At 43.5% G+C, this 21,688-nt stretch overlaps 1 protein-coding gene across 14 annotated transcripts in view; it reads left to right on the top strand.

Annotated features, from left to right (window-relative positions):
- Positions 1–21,688, top strand: part of PGBD2 (piggyBac transposable element derived 2) — a 111,637-nt gene that overhangs the window by 23,832 nt on the left and 66,117 nt on the right. For 8 of the 14 annotated variants that reach the window (XR_008665646.1, XR_008665647.1, XR_008665639.1 and 5 more), the window contains exons 3-4: positions 3,422–3,621; positions 4,155–4,316. The gene's annotated coding sequence lies outside the window, so the exon portion shown is untranslated. Of the gene's footprint in view, positions 1–3,421; positions 3,622–4,154; positions 4,317–14,581; positions 14,730–17,281; positions 17,510–17,829; positions 17,924–21,125; positions 21,192–21,688 lie in introns of those variants that run through there. The other 6 variants (XR_008665643.1, XR_008665644.1, XR_008665651.1 and 3 more) reach the window with 5 other exon arrangements.

Genomic DNA, 21,688 nt, shown 5'->3' with positions numbered 1-21,688 from the left:
CTCTTCTTTGGCTTCTTAAACGAGAAGCTTCTTCACCTGATTATCAGCATTTCTTCTTCTCTAATATAGACACGTGCAAGCCTGTTTGTGCCTTTCATCTACACCCCAAGCAAAATTTGTTTTCATTACATTCAGTCTGGACTATTTCCCGAGTTTTCCTGTGATGTGTCCCTCGACACATGGCTCACGAACACGTGTGTTGTTTCCTGTCTCAGCAGGAAGGGATTTCCCAGTTGTCTCCGTGTTGTGGATTCCCCACTGAAATCTAGTTTTCAGGATCACAGTCAGCCGGAAGTCAGTCTTTTACAATCTGTTGAGACTTGGTTCATCGTCAGCATACAGTCTGTGTTGTCTATCATTCCGTCTGAAATGCCGAAGGACATATATTCTGAGTTACTGTGTGTAGTAGTAGAGCCAGAGGGTGCAGGTGCTCGGTCTCTCCTTGGCAGTGGGTTTTCCTGAGTGTTCTGGCTGTTAGCTTGAGAGCGGCGTGTGAAGCCTCCAGGGCTGGTTTGAAATTTGTCCGTTCCTTCCTTTACTTTGCGGGCATATTGCTATGTGCCTATGACACAGGCTGTGCATGTCATCCCGCCGCCCCAACGCTCTCTGGTGTGAGATGTCCCACTTGTTTCGGGCAGGAAGTCTTCACTTTGAGTCAGCTTGGCTTCTACGAGGAGAGCTCACTGCTTCCTTTGGTTTGTGTCTGTGAGCTGCCCATTGTCCCATCTTTTATTGTGGACTTTGTGTCTGGAGTCTGCACGGGCTCCCTGTCAACAGCAGAGACTGGGCTATTGTTTTGATGGGCCGCCGGCTTTTGCTGGAAGGTGCTGCTTGTTGCTTGACTTATGTTCCATGGAATACGTGAGGCATGATCATACTTACATTCGAGGCTTGCTGTTTTTTGTCACCAATCTGCCCCTGCTTCTTTATCCCTCTTTCTGCTTTTTTGGTTTGATGAATTATTTTTATTATTCCATTTCAATCTTATTTATTCCGTTTTCTCCCTTAGAGATTAAACTTTATGTCTTTTTTTTAATTAATTATCTTCAATGATGTTACTTCTCCTCTGCTGACTTTCTAGTTCTGCATATACGTATACATTTATATCCGTTCCTATGCCTGTGCTTGCAGATACACATCATTATTTCAGTTCACTTGGTGGTCAAGCTGGAGAGTCAGTGCCTCCTGTCTACTTACAGTTCTGTGGCTGACAGCAGGTTTCCTACTTGTAAACACTCAGTCTTAAGACTCACTAGATTGATTCATCACACTGCCTTTTTATGATCACCCTCATATGTTTCAATTCTACATGCCTGCAACCACAATAGTGCTTTTTTTTAAAAAAAAATCAATGTTCATTCCCCTTCTTTATGTCCATATATATTCATTAGCAGTCATATTCATTTACATATCCATACTCAAGGGCAGCCCTGGTGGCGCAGTGGTTTAGCGCCACCTGCAGCCCAGGGTGTGATCCTGGAGACCCGGGATCGAATCCCACATCAGGCTCCCTGCATGGAGCCTGCTTCTCCCTCTGCCTGTGTCTCTGCCTCTCTCTCTCTGTGTCTCTATGAATAATTAAAATAAAAAATCTTAAAAATAAAAAAAAGAAAATGTTAACATATTCATACTCAAATAGACAGCATTATTTACATATATATTTATACATACACATATACACACACATACACATGCGTGCACACATATCTTGCTCTTATTTCCTTCAGACGGTTTGTAGTTCAAGTAGAAAATTTTCCTTCAGCCTGAGGAATTGCCTTTTGTATGTTTTATGGAGATCTCTCATGTGTTTTCTCAGTTTTGTGGAGTATGATTCAGAGTTCCTGGGATTGCATCTCCCTCCCTCTCCCTCTGCCTGTCTTCACTGATCATGCGCACACACTCTCTCTCTCTCTCCCTTAAATAAATAAATAAAATCCTAAGAATTAATACTACTACTACTAGTAAATAACACACAGAGTGAGCATAAAGGTGGACATGCAGGCCTGCTAGACCTGGCTGGAGACCCCCTCCCTCGTGCCTGTGTTTGTCGTCTTCCCCTTGTGCTGCTGGCTGCAGAGGTGCATGACCTCCCAGGGAGGGAGAAAAGGCCCATGGAGAAGCCACCCTGGCTCCTGAACGACCCCGTGAACAAGTTCAGTCTCCAATCTGAACAGCCACTCAGTGCTGTCAGGTGGGGCAATCTGTGTTGACGCGATACTGACATTGGAGGAGTCACTTGATAATTCAGATAATGGAATAGACCTACCAAAGGCGGACACCTCCAAGTAACTGAAATAGTTATCACTCTAGTAGCTTGAAAATGACCGATGGACGCCTGGCTGGCTCAGTCCATAGGACGTGTGGTTGTTGACTTCAGGGTCGTGAGTTTGAGCCCCACATCGGGCACAGAGTTTACTTGAAAAACAAAGAAAACACAAGAATTTAAAAATGTCCAAAGTCAATATGGCCCTAACCGTTGTGGGGCCTGAGGCGGGATGGATCCTTCCACCTGCTCCTTCAGCCACTGAGCCCTGAGCACAGATAGTGCCAGAGCTGATAAGCCGACCAGATGCTCCCTCTCGAGCTCATGCTCCAGCGGGAAGATGCACAAAATATGGAGCAAGGTCATGAATGAGAAGGGCCATTGCTCCCTAGAAAGAGAGCCTGGTGCTTCCCTGGGTCCTGAGCTCCGCAGGTGAGTCTGTGACAAGGCTGTGCTGCGGGGACGTGGGGACGTCCTGAGCCCTGCACATGTCAGGGCATGCAGCCGGGCAGAGGCCACCACGGTTCAGACGCTCGAGGCAGAACTTGGTGTTGCCAGAGTGGCGGTTCGAAGTAGGGCCCGGGGGCCGGAGGAGGGGAGCAGCAAGGAGGGGAGGAGGGGCAGGGCCCTGTCCTCTCACTCTGAGACCACATTTCCCCGCCCAGTGGCTTTCCCCACCAACACTCCCTGTCCCCCAGTGTCAGGGGCCAGGGATCCCGCAGGACGCAGGACGCAGCGGGGCTCCTGCCAGAGCCTTCCAGGGGGCGGAGGCTGCTGTCAAGACTGAGGATGGACCTGCTTCCCGGAAGCTGGGCTCTCGGAGGGCTGGGGGCAGGATTCAGTCCACACCGCAGGCCAAGTTCCCAAACCTGTGGGCTGTTGTCCCCGGAGGCCAGGGCCCGAGCAGGGACTGTGTTATGGCTCAACATATGGCCTTGTGGCCCAGTGTGGGGACCCAGGAAAGACGCGGGCCAGACTGAGAGCTGCTGGGCCCCGAGCTGTTACAACCAAACTCTAGAAGTGGCTTCGGGTCACGTTGCCTCTGCTGCAGGTGCAAGTGTGTCATCAAGTGCAGGCCACACTCCAAGAAGTTATGCCAATCTGTGAGATTCTGGGGCCAGTCGTGCACTCGCTTTTGTCATTGTTCCTTCAACATAGATGCACTGAGGCCCGAGACACCAGGAACCGCAGAGTCATAAGTGCTTGCTCTCAGGACCCGCAGAGACACGGCCCCTCTGGCTCCTAGAACCGGGCGGCCGGAGTCCGAGTGGGCAAGGGGGACAAGCCGGTGACCTGTGGGGAGGCGCACGTACAGCACTTCATCGCCCACCGCAAGGGCTGGCTGTCACTGCACACAGGTGAGGGAGGGGCCCCTGCCGGGCGGGAGGAAGGACCCATCTCAGCGAGTCACGGCCTCCCCAAATAGGAGATAAACACCTGGGAGAGGCTTGCTTCCATTCCTCCGTATTCAGAGGTTTTATTCTCGGATTTCATACTTGCGAGTCCCCGTGGACGGGCCCGAGCACCGCCCTGCACACACCTTCCCCGCCAGGGCTCTGCCTTCTTGTTCCCACTCATGCTGCCAACAAGTGTAATTTTCCCGATGGATTAGTGCCGCATGTTCACAGTTCTGTGTTTTTGGTGGGTGATTCCGCTGCCTTAAAGTAGCCCTAATGCTGAAATGTGAAGCTCGGGAAGGGTGTGAGGTACACACAGAGAAAATAGGCAAGGTAGGTAAGCTTCCTTCAGAGGCCAGGTATAACGCTGTTGGCAGAGTTCAGCGTTAATCCATCATGTGTATTACATGAAGGGTCTTTAAGCAGAACACACAGGAAACAAGATTATATATTGAGGTGTTGACCACACTGTCCTAACCCTGTGTTTCTTCTAGGAGCCATGGTTCAATTCAATCACTGCGACTGGATCCGGAACCCCCTGCAGTGTCCTGCTCTTGTGTATTGTGACGGGTTCGGTTCCTGGGTCCGATGGTTGAGGCTGTGCTACGTGGCTTCAGGACTATTTCCCTTGGGTGGTCTCTTCTATGATCCTCCCGGTAAGAGCTGTTTTTTTTTTTCATTCTTTTCCTGCCAACATATTCTTACATGTTTATGACTTGGAGGTAGGTTAAAATAATGAAGCCTTTATTCCATGATTTATCCTCTATTTTATTTATTTATTTATTTATTTATTATTTATTTATTTATTTTTATTTATCTATTTTTATATATTTAAAAGATGCTAATTTCACGGTTGGTATTTTGCACATCATAAACTGTCATAGTTACTCATTTGTGAACTTGAGAATTTTTGTAGTTTTTTGTATACAGTCTGGTATTTTTTGATCCATTGCAATGTTGATGAAATTGTCATAGTTATTCTCTCGTTTTATATTTTAACTATTAGAAAAGATTTATATTTTTTCTATTAGTGATCTCACCACTTGATATACTGAGTTTTCTTCTGAGAATTCATTAAGATTATGCAGTGAAACCCCATACGTGTTTTTTAAAGTTTAATCGTATTGTATCATTATATCCTTGATCTCAAACTGTTAGCAGATTGAGAAAAAAGTACATGGTGTGATTTGATCAAATGCCGTGTTTCCATCGCTCTCACTCACTGTGTTAAGCAAGTGTGGTTCACGGTTTCCCTGTTTACTCGTCACTTTAATTTTAACTTTGTTACACTGCTTTATTCTCTGTCCCCTGCAGCTTTGAGGCTCCCTTTGTGTTGGCCCCCCCTTTATTTTCTGGTCTTTAATCTTTGCATATTATTTCATTACCTTTCTAGTATAACTCTTACATCATTCCACTAATGCTCATGCCTCCTTCTCTTTGGATGAAGCACTATAGCAGCAGACTGTTGGCGAGCATCACCGTCGTTTCAGACAGCTCTGGGCTTGTGTCTTCGTTCTGTGACTTAGGAATTGTGAGGCCTTTGGCAAGGAGCTTAGAGTTTCTATGTGTAAAAGGAAGTAATAGTAATATTTAGTTCAGAAAGTTGTGAATTTTAAATAACGTGTCATAAATTTTTGAACACTTAGCACACTACTCAACACATTACCTAGAAGGTTTTTTTAAAATGTGATTCAAATATACTATTTTCCTCCAGTCTCTCTCCAAACCCCAAATGGCCAGAACTTGATTTTCCCATGTTGTATTTCTACACAACCTATTGTTCTTTGGAAGGCAGTGTGTCTTCCCAACCCCCACCCCCCGCCACAGCTGCTTTTGTGATTTTCTTTTTGTTTTTCTGTATTTTGATGATCATGTGACCTGTGTGTGATGTGTGCCTGTGTGTATATGTGCACGCGTGTGCTGTGTATGCCTGTAAGCGCACACGTGTTTTCATTCTGCCTCTTGAATATGGGAGTTGGTGTCTTTCTGCAGTTTGGGATCCTTGGCTGTTCTCTCTCTGGATGTTGCTTCTGTCTCTGTCCCTCTTTTCCTGGGACCTCAAGTACAAGTATGATGGGCCTTTTGCTGTGGACCGTGTGTCTTCTGTTCTTTTCATTGCTTGTTCTGCTTGCTCTTCGGTTTTGGTAATGTCTGTTTGCTCTGTCTCAGAACCCACCAATCTTGTCCTTTCCTATGCCATCTGAGTTTTCTGTTAAGCCATCGATGAATGCTTGATGAAAGATAGTTTATTTTATAGGTCTAGAATATCCATGTGATTTCTTCATATGCATTACACTTTTCTCATTCAGTTCTCCATTGATTGCATCCACTTTTGTCCGTCTTGTTATCTGTTTGTCTTACCACGATGATCTTACTTCACAGTCTTTGCTTATTTTCATTCTGAATTATTGGTTGCATTTTCCTTCCCATGTATGTTTCTGGTAATTTGGACATGTGCATAACACGGTAAATGAAAGAACATCGAGAGCCAGATGGTTTATTTGGTTGGTCGATAGTCCCTTTTTCTCTTTGGTGCATTGAGCTGGCCTTCAGTGCCCCTGCAATTTGTCCGTTTTTCCCCTGTGGACACTCTGTGTTTTGATTGAGATCCACTAGTCAGAAGCAGGCTCTTTGTCCTCAGCACTGGAAGGCCTCACAAGCACTACGCCAGTCCTTTAAGGGATTTTGAAAAAAAAAAAAAATAAGGGATTTTGAGGGTCATACTTAGTTCTATGCCCCGTGCAGCTTAGTCGTCTGGCACCTCCCACGTGGGTGGGTCTGGGTTTGTAGCAGACCCCTTATTGCTTGCAGAGGCTCATCCCGTAGGTGCTGCGAGGCCACGGTAAGCTTTGCTCGGTCTTGTCCCCTTCACCTCCCACCTTGCCAAAGCACACGTCCTGTGGGAACGTCAGCCTTGCATCTGGGCCTCCTTGAGTTTCCAGTGTGTCACTGTATGGTGGTCACAATTGATGCTGGTGTCCTCTTCTCCCAGTGGAGCTGATGTCCTGAGCTGGAATTGGCAAGCGGCCTGGGGACAAAATGGTGCCCCGTCATCAGCTTCCTCAGTGAGGGGCTCTCTGTCCTCTGCACAGAGCCGTTACCTAGTTCTGGTCATCTGACGGCTTCCTTACTATCGCCGGGAACACATTTGTGCGTAATCAGCCTTTTCTGGTTATTGAGATGGAGGCTTTGGCTTGCACCATGTATAAATCTTCTCAGGAAGTGGAAGTCCCCGATGTAATAAAAAGCTTAGAAATTGTGATTTGTTAATATCTTAAAGATGGTAGTGAGCTAGTTCTTGGTAACTGATGATTCACATAGCGAATGCCCCATTACTGCTTTTTGAATTGGACGCAGAGTGTGTTCTTCACTGTACACAAGAATGTGTGATTTTTTTCTTTTTTCTTTTTTTTTTTAGATTTTTATTTAAATCCAAGTTAGTTAACATATAGTGTAGTATTAGTTCAGGGGTAGAATGTAGTGATTCATCAGTTGCATATAACACCTAGTGCTCATCACCTCACATGCCCTCCTTAATGCCCATCCCCCAGGTACCGCATCCACCACCCACCTCCCCTCCAGTGACTCTCACTTTGTTTCCTATGATTAAGAGTCTCTTATGGTTTGCCTCCCGCTCTGTTTTTATCTTATTGTGTTTTTCCTTCTCTTCCCCATGTCCATCAGTTTTGTTTCTTAAATTCCACATATGAGTGAAATCATATGGTGTTTGTCTTTCTCCTATTGACTTATTTCACTTAGCAGAGTACCTCGAGTTCCATTCATGTTGTTGCAAATGGCAAGATTTCGTTCCTTTTGATGACTGAGTAGTATTCCAGTGTGTGTGTGTGTGTGTGTGTGCGTGCGTGTGTGTGCGTGTGTGTGTGTGTACATACATAACATCATATATACCTACACCACATCTTCTTTATCTTGATGAAAGTCTGGGCTATAGGTCTTTATCCAAAGTACGAAAAAATTGTGATTTGAAGGGGTACATGCACCCCAATATTTATCTCAGCAATGTCCATAATAAGCAAAATATGGAAATAATGTGTAATTTGTGGCTATGTTCTTGAAACCACATTTGAGTAGCATTAAGAAAAATTCATATAGCAAATTATAGTCGTAATTTATTTCAATGGTTAATTTTAAAAGATCCTAAATTTTGCTTATTTGAACTATTTTTGAGGCTTGACTTAGATGTAAGATTCTCCATAAAGTTGACAGTAGTTCGGTTTGTTGAAGAGTAGTTAATAAGATTTTATCCTCTATCATTATGGATGGAACTGGAGCATGTTACGCTGAGTGAAATAAGTCAATTGGAGAAAAACAATTATATGGTTTTACTCATACGTGGCATATAAGAAACAGCACAGAAGATCATAGGGGAAGGGAGGGAAAACTGAATGGGAAGAAATCAGAGATACTCTTAACTCTGGGAAACTGAGGGCTGCTGGAAGGGAGGTGGGTGGGGGGATGGGGTAACTGGGTGATGTGCATTAAGGAGGGCACATGATGTGATGAGCACTGGGTGTTATGTGCAACTGGTGAATTATTGAACACTACATCTGAAACTAATGATGTATGATATGTTGGCTTAATCTAATTTAATTTTTTTAACCTAATTTTAAAAAAAGACTAGCTAGGAAATTTCTTTTACAGTTTACTCAGTATTTATTTACAATTTATATAGAAAGCTTCTTCATATTAGTGTTAAAATGTAATGTTCAAAATGTGATAAACACAGCATAGAAACTTTGGGAGGGATGAGAAATACATCCACGATCCTGATTCTGGTGATAGTTCATAGGCATACATATATGTCAAATCTTACCAAATTGTACACTTTAAATATATGCAGGTTTGTGTATATTAATTAAACTCCAATAAAGCAATTGGATACACAAAGTTAATGTATTTAGAGAAGAGCACAAAAATGAAAGAAGAGGACATAAATTTGGTGTAATGAAGTAAGTATGTTTCTTGGAGAAATAAAATGGCCATAATTCCACTTTGTCATGCAAAGCAATATATAATGTTTTATTAGGCCTAAGAAAAGATCTTGTAAATAAAGCTGTATTATACTTCATTACTATAATATATGAAGAAAAATTACTGAACACATGCAAAACCGAAAAATGCAAGCATCAGAACTTGCTGAATTGCAATATTCAGGAGATGTCTGAATTCAGGAGCATAATTTTGAGAAATGTTACCATCACCACTACCTGTGGAAAAACACAAACACTGATGACTCTGAGTTGGAAAATGTGTTAGAAGAATTAGCCTATGAATATAAACAGGATTTAGAAATTCCTTAACTAATTGCTTTCAGTTATAATCCCTTTTGTGGTATATAACAAAAAGCTATGCCTATAGAAATCCAAGAGAGCTTTTTGAATAAATATGAAATTAAAATTATGTATTAGAAAAAATGATATACACACACCCTTCATACAAATAGTAAACCCATGTCAATGTTTTAATCAACTCATTAATGAGGGAACCTGCTGGGTGACAATGCAGGTTCTGGAAGGATATAAGAAAGTGGATTAATAAGTGAAAGAAGGAATTCTAAAAATAAGATTGTCAAATTGGATACAAAATTGATTAATGAACTACAAGGCAATAAATCCAAACCTTTAGGGTAATCTTTTCTGTAAACACAAAGTATAACATCTCTCCTCATCAGTTTTCTATAAATTATTCTGTAACTTGATAGAATTATAGAAAGAGGTTCCAAGTCAAGCTGCATTATATTGTTAGGGGCCGAGGCCTCTTCAGTGGGCTTGTTGGGCATTAAAATGTCATGCAAGCAGCTTTCTGCCCAAATTCCAAGTTTTAAATATTCCTGAGCATTGGAGAGGCATTGCAACCATATAAGCCACATGTTAACAAAATATTTTCTGCCAACAGTTGGTTGGCTTCTTGGAAGCTGTTGACAGAGGCTTGTTTAGTGAGGTACTTGGTAAGAAGGATTTTTTTTTTCTGGCTAAAGAATAGTTATTTATTTATTTTCCTTTTTTGACCAGTTTATTTCACTTAGCATAATGTCTTCAGTTTATCCACGCTGTAGCATATGTTAGAATTTCCCTCCTCTTTATGACTGGATAATATTTTGTTATGTGTATTAGCACATTTTGTTTATTCATTCATCTGCCATTGGTACTTTATTGCTCCGACCTATGACTATTGTGAATAATGCTGTTATGAACATGGCTATACAAATATTTGAGTGTTTCCTTTTAAATCTTTTGGGTATACACCCTAAAAAGGAGTTTCTGGATCAAAGAATGGTATTTTAAAGATTGGATTTTTACTAAGGAAGAAGGAAAGCCATTGGAGGGTTTTGAGCAAGGTGGTGACATGATCTGGATGTGTTTTAGAAGGATCCCTTTGGCTTTGTGTGGGGATGAGATTCTGGGGACCAAAAGGGAAGCCACCAGACACATCCCAGAAATCCATGCAGGAAAATGTAGCTCACCCAGAATAAGAGCCCAGGAAAGGTGAGAAGTGTTGACTCTTGATTGGCCTCTAAGGTGGAGCCAAATAGATTTGCTGACATATTTCCTATAGTCACACAAATGTAAGGCAAATATCCCAACTTCCTTCTTTGGTTAGAGATGTTAAATGTTCAATAATGCAAAAGGTTATTTCCTGGGAGTATACATGTTTCTGATGCTTGCAGAAAAGAGGATCAAGATTCCAATGGAGGTATAACCACAAAAATGAGCTGGGACCTAAGGAATCATCTAGACCCAAGGGTGACAACCTACAAGGCTTGGCCATTGAACTCTTAACTTCCTACTTTGCTGGTAACTCTTGGCTTTGGGATGATCCTTCCTTTCACTGACTAGTTCTCAGTGCTCATAGAGTCTTCTCATCCTAACACCTGACACTGCCCATCCAGGCAATAATCACATAACAGAGAAGTCTCCATAAAGGTCCCAATCCACACAACAGGAGTCCATATTCTCTTTCCATTTACAGGTGCTGAACTGTTTACAGAGAACTGTAGTCATATTGCATGTGAAGCTTAGAAACACTTTGAAGTGTAACACATTAATAGTTAAATTGCATAATGTGGTAGCAAATATTATACAGCATTACAATGTCATTTATATGTTAAATAAAGTTACTGTGATATCTAAAGGAGATTCCACACATATTCAGGTGGCAAATGTCAAAGTGCCAGTACTTATAGCCTTAGAAAATGACCTAACACTAGTTTCAATCCTTCCCATAATTTTTCCAGCTATAAAATCTATTTACATTAAGTCTGTTCACTTTCAGATATGAAGAAGTCCAGTGTGGTCTAAGTTACATATTCAATCATATGTCCCATTCAAAGCCTCTCTCCTCTTCCAACTTTAGCTCTGTCCTAACACTATCTCTCCCTTCTTTTTTTTTTTTTTTAAGAAATTATTTATTTATTCATGAGAGACACAGAGAGGCAGAGGGAGAAGTAGGCTCCATGCAGGGAACCTGATGTGGGACTCAATTCCAGGAACCCAGGATCACGACCTGAGCCAAAGGCAGGTGCCCAACTGCTGAGCCATCCAGGCATCTCATTACCTCTCCCTTCAGTGATTCTCACCTCCTGCTATTCACACTCTTGTGCCATCCCCACCCACACAAAATACCTCTGACTTGTATAAGGGTATTGCAGAAATGATGGCATATGACTTTCAAGGCTAGGGTATAAAATATATTTTGGCTTTTGACATGTGCTCTTGACTTGCTTGCTCTCAGGATGCCAGCAATCATGTCTTCTTTTTTTTTTTTTTTAAAGGATTTTATTCATCCATTCATGAAAGACACACACACACACACACACACACACACACACACACACACAGAGGCAGAGGGAAAAGCAGGCTCCATGCAGGGAGCCCGACATGGGACTCGATCCTGGGTCTCTAGGATTATGCTCTGGGCCAAAGGCAGGCACTAGACTGCTGAGCCACCCGGGCTGCCCCAGCAATCATGTCTTAAACACACTCAATGGAGAGTTCCATGTAGTGAAGAACTGAGGCCTCCTGCCAACACCCAGCACCAACTCACCAGGCACATGAATGAGTCACCTAAGTAGCAGATTCTCCAGCCCCAGTCAAGCCTTCAGATGACTGCAGCCCCAACCAATATCTAGACTGAGCCAGTCAAACATCCACTTTATTTATTTGCTGCTTCTGGCTTCTTTAGGGTCAAATTAGATGAAGAAGAATCAGAGATGATGGGACTAATTACTTACCTAATTGGTGCTATTGCAATTTGGCTGCCAGTGCATCCCAAAGACTGGTTCTCTTGTTAGGACTCAGGTTATGAGTTATTTAAGAGGCTCTACTCAGACCCTAACCTGGGCAACATACTGTCTGCCTCTACTCTTAAAACACCATCCCCCCTCAGCAACTGCCCATGGTGGAGGAACTCACAGTCTCCTTTTGCTGAGATCCCCTCATGCTAGCAGGCTTCCTTTTGGGACAGCCTACTTATAAGGTCACCACAAACCCAGTTATCACTCTTTGACATCCATTTAACCACTTAACACATGTAAACTTGAATGCAAGGTGGTGGATATGTAGGCAGCTCCCCATTGCCTTCTACTTTAGGAGAGAAGGAAGCACTAGTTTCTAGGCTCATGGATGCTCCCAGGTTCCAGTACACACATATCAAGCTCTCCCAAGAACCTTCTCGCCAATCTATACACCAGGCTTCATTCATGCTGAATCTAATGAGTTTTTGCAGTTCATTAGTCAACCAGCAAGGGAGGGAAATGACCTTTTCCCCTTCTTGTAAAGACCCCCAATCTTTTGAAATTATATTGCTGAAGCTCTCTTCTATTGGCCTTAAGGTGAGTTAGTAATCCTTCCTTCTTTTGGCTTGGAATGTAGGAAAAGATCCTCAGAGACTATCTCTATTGGAAGCTTGCATAACAGAACTTAGAACTACAGTCTGGTTTGCCTTCAGAAGAGGGTTTGTACTCCTACAATAACACCTATAATTTATTGCTCTTGCTCACTGGTTGGTATGCTAATTCAAATGTAAATGGAGTTGAGGAAGACACACATTGAACTTGGCATGTTTCAGGCAATTCATAGATATCACTCTTACTGTTTTGTGTGAGGAGCCAGACTGCATAGTGGGTTCCTTTTACAAGAAGTATTGATTCAGTTTCAAAATGTAATAAAAATATAATAAAATACAAAAATAAGATTTTGTCTTATAATCATGCTACCTTTATATGACACCTAGACTTTTTGTGTTCTTGTTTTTTCCTTGTTTGTCCTTTCCAACTTTGGAAAAGTACCTTTGGGAAGGGAAAATGCATAAGATTTTAAATCAGACAAATCTGGATTCAAAATCTGTTCTCCCACTTGCTTATTAAATTAACCTCAGCTCTCTGAGCCTCTTGTTATTTCAAGACAATAATGTTTATTTTGAAAGATTTTTGTAAGGATAAAAGATGAGGTAAGTGCTTAGAATAGTATCTGGGAAAGAAGCACTCAACAATGTGCAGCTAGTACCAGTTATTGTCATTATGAACATATACAAAGTTTTTTTTTTAATTTTTTTTATTTATTTATGATAGTCACACACACAGAGAGAGAGAGGCAGAGACACAGGCAGAGGGAGAAGCAGACTCCATGCGCTGGGAGCCCGACGTGGGATTCGATCCCGGGTCTCCAGGATCACGCCCTGGGCCAAAGGCAGGCGCCAAACCGTTGCGCCACCCAGGGATCCCTATACAAAGTTTTTATACAGTTGAATTATAATGTACATTGATTTTGAGTTCTAATTTTCTTATTTACCTAAACTTGTTTCAAAAGTGTTTTCTGAGATGCCTGGGTGGCTCAGTGGTTGAGCATCTGCCTTTGGCTCAGGTAGGGATCCCAGGATCCTAGGATCAAGTCTGGCATCAGGCTCCTGCAAGGAGTCTGCTTCTCCCTCTGCTTATGTCTCTGCCTCTCTCTGTGTGTCTCTCATGAATAAATAAATAAAATCTTTTAAAAAACAATACAAAATGTTTTCCATGACAACCATATTTTTTGTTTTAATGACTAAAATATTCCAGCATATTGATATTTTATAATTCATATGCATTTCTCTATTCCTTAAAATTTAGGGTATTTCTAGCTTAACACTTTTTTATTTTTGGCAGTTTCAAATTATGTGCTATCAACCTCTTCATACATATAGTCATTTTTTCTTATTTTAAGTTACTTTTCTGAGACAAAACTCCAGTTGTGGAATTACCAAAGTGGGTCAGAGTACATGGATATTTTTATAGTTCTTGATATGTAATCCCTACTGGAATATAGGGCACTGTTGAAATTATTTCTCATTTCAGAAGGGTGAGACCCTTCTGTTGGCTAGGCATTCTCTGGCTCAGTTGTACATTTAGCAGCAATAGCTGCCAAGGACAGAAAGCACCACAATTCCGTAATAGGTTCTGTCTGTATCTGAGGACAGGTTGACCTTCAAGTATGATTGGAGATGTCAGATGCTATCACTGAATGGAGAGCTCCTTCCGGGGAAGATCTAAATTGAATTGATGCAGATACAATTTCTTGGTGAGGTTTCTGGCATGTGCCATGAATTGCCCCTGTGTACCTACCGGGAAGTAACAGTGAGGGAGAGGTAAGAGATCAGATTGGAGATGCAAGCAGGAATCAGATTGTGCAAGGCTTCCAGGCTTCTAGGCTTGATTTTATTCTGCACATATTATGGACGAATTGTGTCCCCCTCCAAATTCGTATGTTGAAATTCTAGTTCTCAGTGTGACTATATTTAGAGATAGAGTCATTAGGAGGTAAGTAAGGGTGAATGAGGTCCAAGGGTAGGACCCTAATCTACTAGGACTGCTGGTCTTCTGAGAATGAAAAGAGATCTCTTCCTCTCCATTTCCCTCCTCACATTACAGAGGAAAGGCCATGTGAGGATTTGGTGTGAAGGCAGCAATCTGCAAGCCAGGAGAGCTCTGGCCAGGAACTGGATCAGCCAGCACCTTGATCTGGGAATTCTAGCCTCCAGAACTGTGAGAAAATAAATTTCTGTTGTTTAACCACCCAGTCTATGGTACTTTGTTATGGCAACCGAGGCTGACTCATCCAGTGTATCATAGTAAGTTATTGAAAGCTGTGAGCAAGAAAATGATGGGATCTGATGTGCAGCCAAGAAACTGCTACCACTGAAGCAAAAGCAGCCGATGAAATCAGAAAGGTGAAAGAGTTCTAAATTTATATAAGACCACATGGGACCAATGTAAGGAGGGTTTTGAGTAGAGAAATAATGGGGCTTGACTCAATGGTTGAATAAATTATTCTAGTTAGAGGGCCCAGCAACAGTGGCCCTGATACAGTGGCCATCAGGCAAGAAATGGTATGGTCTAGACCAGAGAAGTAGCAGATTTGGCACACCTACTCCATCCTCGGGGCTCAAATCCATCACCAGCCTTTTCTGCTGAGTGGCAAGTCCCATACTTGCACAAAATGAAAAGCAAGCTCCAATAGTACACTTTCAACATTTCATCACAACTGTATAGCCACTGCCTAGTGCCTAATGTGTATGAAGTATTCAATAAATATTTGTTGAATGAATAAGCTAGGAAAAAACTAAAAAAATAGCCAGAAAATCATCACCACTGAGTAAAAGACTATGTTTAACCAATTATCTGACCCTGATAATGGTATAAATTCTTCTGGCAACATCTCTATTGTTGCCTTTCGATTCCTATAATATGCTTCTAGCTTTTCCTAATAACCAGTATGTCCTAGTGGTTAGTGTTTTGGTGTGGACACTTTGATTTCTAACCTGATGCCCAGACTTTTTTTTTTTAATAAATTTATTTTTTGGGGTCTCTGGGTGGCGCAGCGGTTTAGCGCCTGCCTTTGGTCCAGTGCGCGATCCTGGAGACCCAGGATCGAATCCCACGTCTGGCTTCCGGGGCATGGAGCCTGCTTCTCCCTCTGCCTGGTCTCTGCCTCTCTCTTTCTCTCTCTCTGTGACTATCATAAAAAAATTAATTTTTATTGGTGTTCAATTTACCAACATACAGAATAACACCCAGTGCTCATCCTGTCAAGTGCCCCCCTCAGTGCCCGTCACCCATTCACCCCCACCCCCCGCCCTCCTCCCCTTCCACCACCCCTAGTTTGTTTCCCAGAGTTAGGAGTCTTTATGTTCTGTCTCCCTTTCTGATATTTCCCACACATTTCTTCTCCCTTCCCTTAGATTCCCTTTCACTATTATTTATATTCCCCAAATGAATGAGAACATACCCTGTTTGTCCTTCTCCGATTGACTTACTTCACTCAGCATAATACCCTCCAGTTCCATCCATGCCAAAGGAAATGGTGGGTATTTGTCGTTTCTAATGTAATATTCCATTGTATACATAAACCACATCTTCTTTATCCATTCGTCTTTCGATGGGCACCGAGGCTCCTTCCACAGTTTGGCCATTGTGGATATCCCGGCGTTTCATTGCATCTGTATCTTTGGGGTAAATCTCCAACAGTACAATTGCTGGTCATAGGGCAGGTCTATTTTTAACTCTTTGAGGAACCTCCACACAGTTTTCCAGAGTGGCTGCACCAGTTCACATTCCCACCAACAGTGTAAGAGGGTTCCCTTTTCTCCGCATCTTCTCCAACATTTGTTGTTTCCTGCCTTGTTAATTTTCCCCATTCTCACTGGTGTGAGGTGGTATCTCATTGTGGTTTTGATTTGTATTTCCCTGATGGCAAGTGATGCCGAGCATTTTCTCATGTGCGTGTTGGCCATGTCTATGTCTTCCTCTGTGAGATTTCTCTTCATGTCTTTTGCCCATTTCATGATTGGATTGTTTGTTTCTTTGGTGTTGAGTTTAAGAAGTTCTTTATAGATCTTGGAAACTAGCCCTTTATCTGATACGTCCTTTGCAAATATCTTCTCCCATTCTGTAGGTTGTCTTTGAGTTTTGTTTGTCCTTTGCTGTGCAAAAGCTTCTTATCTTGATGAAGTCCCAATAGTTCATTTTTGCTCTTGTTTCTTTTGCCTTCGTGGATGTATCTTGCAAGAAGTTACTGTGGCCAAGTTCAAAAAGGGTGTTGCCTGTGTTCTCCTCTAGGATTTTTTTTTTAAGGTTTTATTTATTTATTCATGGGAGACAGAGAGAGAGAGAGGCAGAGGGAGAAGCAGGCTCCATGCAGGGAGCCCGACGTGGGACTCGATCCGGGGTCTCCAGGATCACACCCTGGGCGGCAGGCGGCGCTAAACCGCTGCGCCACCAGGGCTGCCCTTCTCTAGGATTTTGATGCACGTTACTTAATTAACCGCGCTGTGTGATCCCTTAATCTTCCTAGAGGAGCGCAACGCACAGCAAGGCCCAATCAGAGGCCGCGGCTGGGGAGGGGGCGGGGCTGGGCAAGCGCCTTCCCACCTCCCAGCCTCCCGCCGTGGCCGGCGGAGCGTCGCGGGCTTGGGCAGGCCCCGCCCCCTGGCCTGGCGCGGCGGCTATTGGGCGGCGCGCTCCTCGCCGTCGCCTCAGTTGCTGGGGGAGGGAGGGCGGGGGCGGGGCCTGAGGGGGGCCGGCGCTGGCGGGGTGGGGGGGCCGGAGAGAACGGCGGGGAGGCGGGGGCGGGCTGGGCGCCTTCGACGAGCGCCGAGGCGGTTGGCGAAGCGGACGGGGCGCAGCCTTCCCGGTGCGAGGAACATCCAGAGCCGGGCGCCCACGCTGCTGCCCTGCCTGCACTCCTCCTGCCAGCGCTACCTCATGCTGCCCGCGCCCATGCTGGGCTCGGCCGAGACCCCGCCGCCCGTCCCCGCCCCGGCTCGCCGGTCAGCGGCTCTTCGCCGTTCGCCACCCAAGGTGAGAGGCGGCCAAGGTGGGCGCGCGGGGGGGGGAGGGGAGCCTGAGGAGCCCGAGGAGCGGCCCCCCCTCCGGGGGGAGGAGGCGAGCGCCCTGGTGCGGCGCGACCCGCTGTCACGTCGCCGCCGCCGGGGGTGCGCGGCGGGGGAGGGGCGAGGAGGAGGGTCCGCGTCGGCGGCGGCGACAGGGAGGGCCCGCGCGCGGTGCGGCCGGCCGCGCGCCCCGCGAGCAACTTCCCCGGGCGCCGAGGACTTGGCGGCGGCGGCTCCGCATTCTCCTCCGGGGCTGGAGGAGCGCGCCCCGCACTTTGGAAAACCTCGGCTGGAGCGGGCTGCGCTGTGTAGCTCGCGGCTGCTTGGCCCGCGGCATCCGGTTAACTGCTCTGCCCTCTGCCTCCCCCGGAGCTTTGTCCCGGTCCCTAGGGCCCTAAGCACCCGGTTCGGACCCGCGTTATTTGAGCCGGGGGTGGTGGGCGGTGGGCGGTGGGTGAGGACGAAGCGACGGGGACTTTTCTTCGGGGAGACGCGTGGCAGATCCGGATGCTGTTTTCTGTCCTGCACGTGTGTTTCGGGTTCTTTAACGCGTCCCCCCCCCCCCCCGATGTCTCTCCCTTCTGCTCGGGACAAAGGGACCGAGAGAGACGGTATTTTGTGTGTGTGTGTGTGTGTGTGTGTGTGTGTGTGTTTGCATTGGAAGGTTTTCTTTCGCAACGGTAAAGGGTAAAGAGAAATAGAAGGGAGTGATTTTTCTGGGGGGGGGGGCGGCCCGCAGGATTTTCTTGTATTTTGTAGACGACAGTGGGTAATGTGGAAGTTGCTGTTCTCTTCGGTGGTGCATTTGTTCCTGGGTAATGAGACTTTTGACAGGTAGTTCCCATTGCTAGCGTTAACAGGTTTGAGACCTTTAAAAAGTCAGTCAAAGTAAGCGCAGTAATCATCCTAGGAGAATGAGGACTGTAAATTGTGACTTTGCCAGTACGGGAGCGCCTCCTTTTTAAAAGTAGAAGGTAATTAGAAACGGGAGTGATTCGTTTTTGATGTATGCTTTCAGAGGGTCTGGTTGATTAAGTTTGAGATAAAATGCTGATTAAGTAATTGAGCCTATGTTAAGGGGTATATGAAATTGGTGCTATAAATAGACAGTAGTGTTAGACTCTTCATTTGATTCTGTGTTTGGAACAGTATCTGGCCTGGGGAGCCAGTTTTCCAGCGGTCTCTCAGTTTCTGCAGGTCGTGCCAGGGAGGTACTGTGACAGCCCTTTGTTTCTGTTTTTGAAAGATGTTTGTATAAGGATGAGCCTTGGAAGATAGAGATAGTATCTTCCACCAGAGCAGAGAGCAGGCATGCGTGTGGTCCAGTGTGATGTCCACTGGAGTTAAAGACAGGCATGCTTCGTACCCACGATACAAGATTGGGGTGCTCTAAGCTTAGGTTTCTTCTGGTGTAACACAATCCATTGCCTGTGCAGGTGTCAGCTGGCCCTTTGACCTTGCCTGGTGGGAACTGGGGTTCCGGGAAGGAGAGCAAAAATGTTGATGCTTCGGTTTATGTTAGCTTTGGCCTACGTTATTATTGTGAGTAGCTAATAAACCTCCCTGGTCTCTCACCCATGAGTCTGCCTTCTACCATGGTAAGCTAGCTTGCAAATAGGCTGAAGTCTCAGATCTTTCACTCTTGTTTTCTCTCATGTGGCCCACCTGTTGGAAATTCAGTACAGGTGAAACAAATCTTAGTTCTTAATGTTTAGACACAGTCTAAGGTCTCTTTTATTTGCATTTTAATTGGTTAAATAGGCTAGTAGCCAATCGGGATCTGAATTTTGCGTAAATCTAGAGTTAAGGTTTATCGTGTGCCTGGCCATGACGTCCAGACCTGAATGAATGAGAACAGGGGAATAAAAGCACCGAAAGTAAACTCTGAGACAGGTTTTAAGTTCCAGATTTCTCAAAATGTTCTATGCGATTCTAGTCTAAATATATTTTATCTTGGTGTTTGTATTACCAGCAAGAATTCAAGAAAGCATATAAATTGTAAGGTAATGGTTTTGTTTTTATACTGAGAAAGAGTCTCTAACAAATGATTCTTTAAATACACTGTTAAAAAAGAGGGTCATTTTCTATAAATTAAAAATACTACCTATCCTGAATCTTATTAACTTGAATATGTTCTTCCTCTCTCTCCTTGTGAACTTACTCTAATACTAGCTGAGATAAAACTTTAGCCAGCACATTTCATAAATAAATAGGGTTCATTTCATCATCTCTGTTCTTCATTCTCCTAATGAACTTGTGGGTACAGTCATCATGGATCAAACTATATAATACCTACAGGAGCTAAGCTAGTTATCTGAGTTGGAGAACTATGAGCTTGGGGGTAAAATAATAAGGAAAGGTGAGGAGTGAAAGGGAGGTGGGCAGCAAACTCAGCTCTTGCAGATTGTCATGTAAGAGAAGAGAGGGCCAGTATTTATTTTTTTTAAAGATTTTATTTATTTATTCATGAGAGAAACAGAGAGGCAGAGACACAGGCAGAGGGAGAAGCAGGCTCCCTGCAGGGAGCTGGATGTGGGACTCTATCCCAGGACCTGGATCATGACTTGAGCCAAAGGCAGATGCTCAATCGCTGAGCCACCCAGGTGCCCTCAGAGAGGGCCAGTATTGAAGGATATATAATATAATATAATATAATATAATATAATATAATATAATATAATATAATATAATATAATTAATATACATATCCTATATATTGAAGAATATATATATATTGTATTTCTTTTAACGAGAAGTCTGAAGCCCGGATTTTTGTGTGAGCTTTCTCTAGTATTAGATAATGGCAAGTAAATTAAAACACACACACACACACACACACACACACACACACACAGAGGCCCATTCTTTAGGCCAAACAAAACAAGTTTTGTTGAGGCCACAATCATATTGCAGTTATACTTGTCCCTTTTAGATAGTGGTTTTCAAATTTTAGCTCTACTAGAGGCACTGGTATACTTATTAGACTTTTAGGGGTATTTGGATGGCTCATTTGGTTAAGTGTTGTCTACCTTCGGCTCAGGTCATTATCTCACAATCCTGGGATCCCAGGATCTAAGCCCCAAAGGCTCTCAGCAGGGAGCCTACTTTCCCTCTCCCTCTGCCTCTCCTCCCTGCTCATTCTCTCTCTCAAAGAAATAAAATCTTAAAAAAAAAAAAATTAGATTTCTAGGCCTAGCCCTCCAGAGAGCCCAACTTGGCATAGTTTTAGAATTCTAGAGTATAATATTAAATTCTAGTGTTTCATTAGCTCAAGCCATGTTATATTCCAAAACAAAATTGATCATAGGAGGATTCCTTGGGAAATTAAGACCAAAATTCAGGGTATAGAATAATAGTTTTCAGCATTATCAAACCTGATATTTCTATAAACCATTTTTGGTGTTCTCTGTTACCCTAATTGGAATTAATAGAAAATAAACCTTCTAAAATATGTTTTTATGCAAACGAAATAAAGCTAATTTATAATGAAAAAGAATGTATTATAATTTATAAATGCTCAGATACAATTACAGTAACTACCAAGACCCCATTGAGAACATGGGTCAAAACTGTCCTTTGATAAGGCTGCCTGCCAGTTGGAAGGAATGAGGATGAGTGACCACATGCTAAAGTTGGATGAGCTACCTCAGGTATGACTGCCATTTTCTTAGTGTGCAGTTATATCCAGGAAAGAGGGAAGGACTTAGAAAACAGATTTTCTTTAGGTACATTATAGGTACCTGAAGTCAGAAAACAAACTGATCTTGGAGAAATGGTACAACATTGTACAATATTTTGTAGTGTATTCAGCAAAAGAGTAGCAAACTCTAAGCTGTTTTTAAAAGAGTATTGAGCATACCCTTGAAAAGGGTCACATTATTTATCCAGGGAAGAGTGAAAAATAAGAACCCATCAATTTTTTTTAGACTTCTTTACTAACTGGCAGTCTGTAAAATGTAACTGTCGATTTTGGGATTTGATTGCTTTGGGTTCTTGGTGAGAAGTGTAAATCACCTTGTGAGTACAAGATACAATGTCAGAGAATTAATAGTATTTAAGATTGATCCATATTGTCTACTAGTTTTATATAAAACAGTTCTATATACAATATTCACCTTGTTAATGGAAATCATACTGTTTTCAATTT

Source organism: Nyctereutes procyonoides, unplaced genomic scaffold, assembly GCF_905146905.1.
Source record: "Nyctereutes procyonoides isolate TBG_1078 unplaced genomic scaffold, NYPRO_anot_genome, whole genome shotgun sequence".
NCBI lineage: Eukaryota > Metazoa > Chordata > Mammalia > Carnivora > Canidae > Nyctereutes > Nyctereutes procyonoides.
Note: the sequence above shows the minus strand (reverse complement) of the source record. Positions and strands in the feature narration are given on the sequence as shown.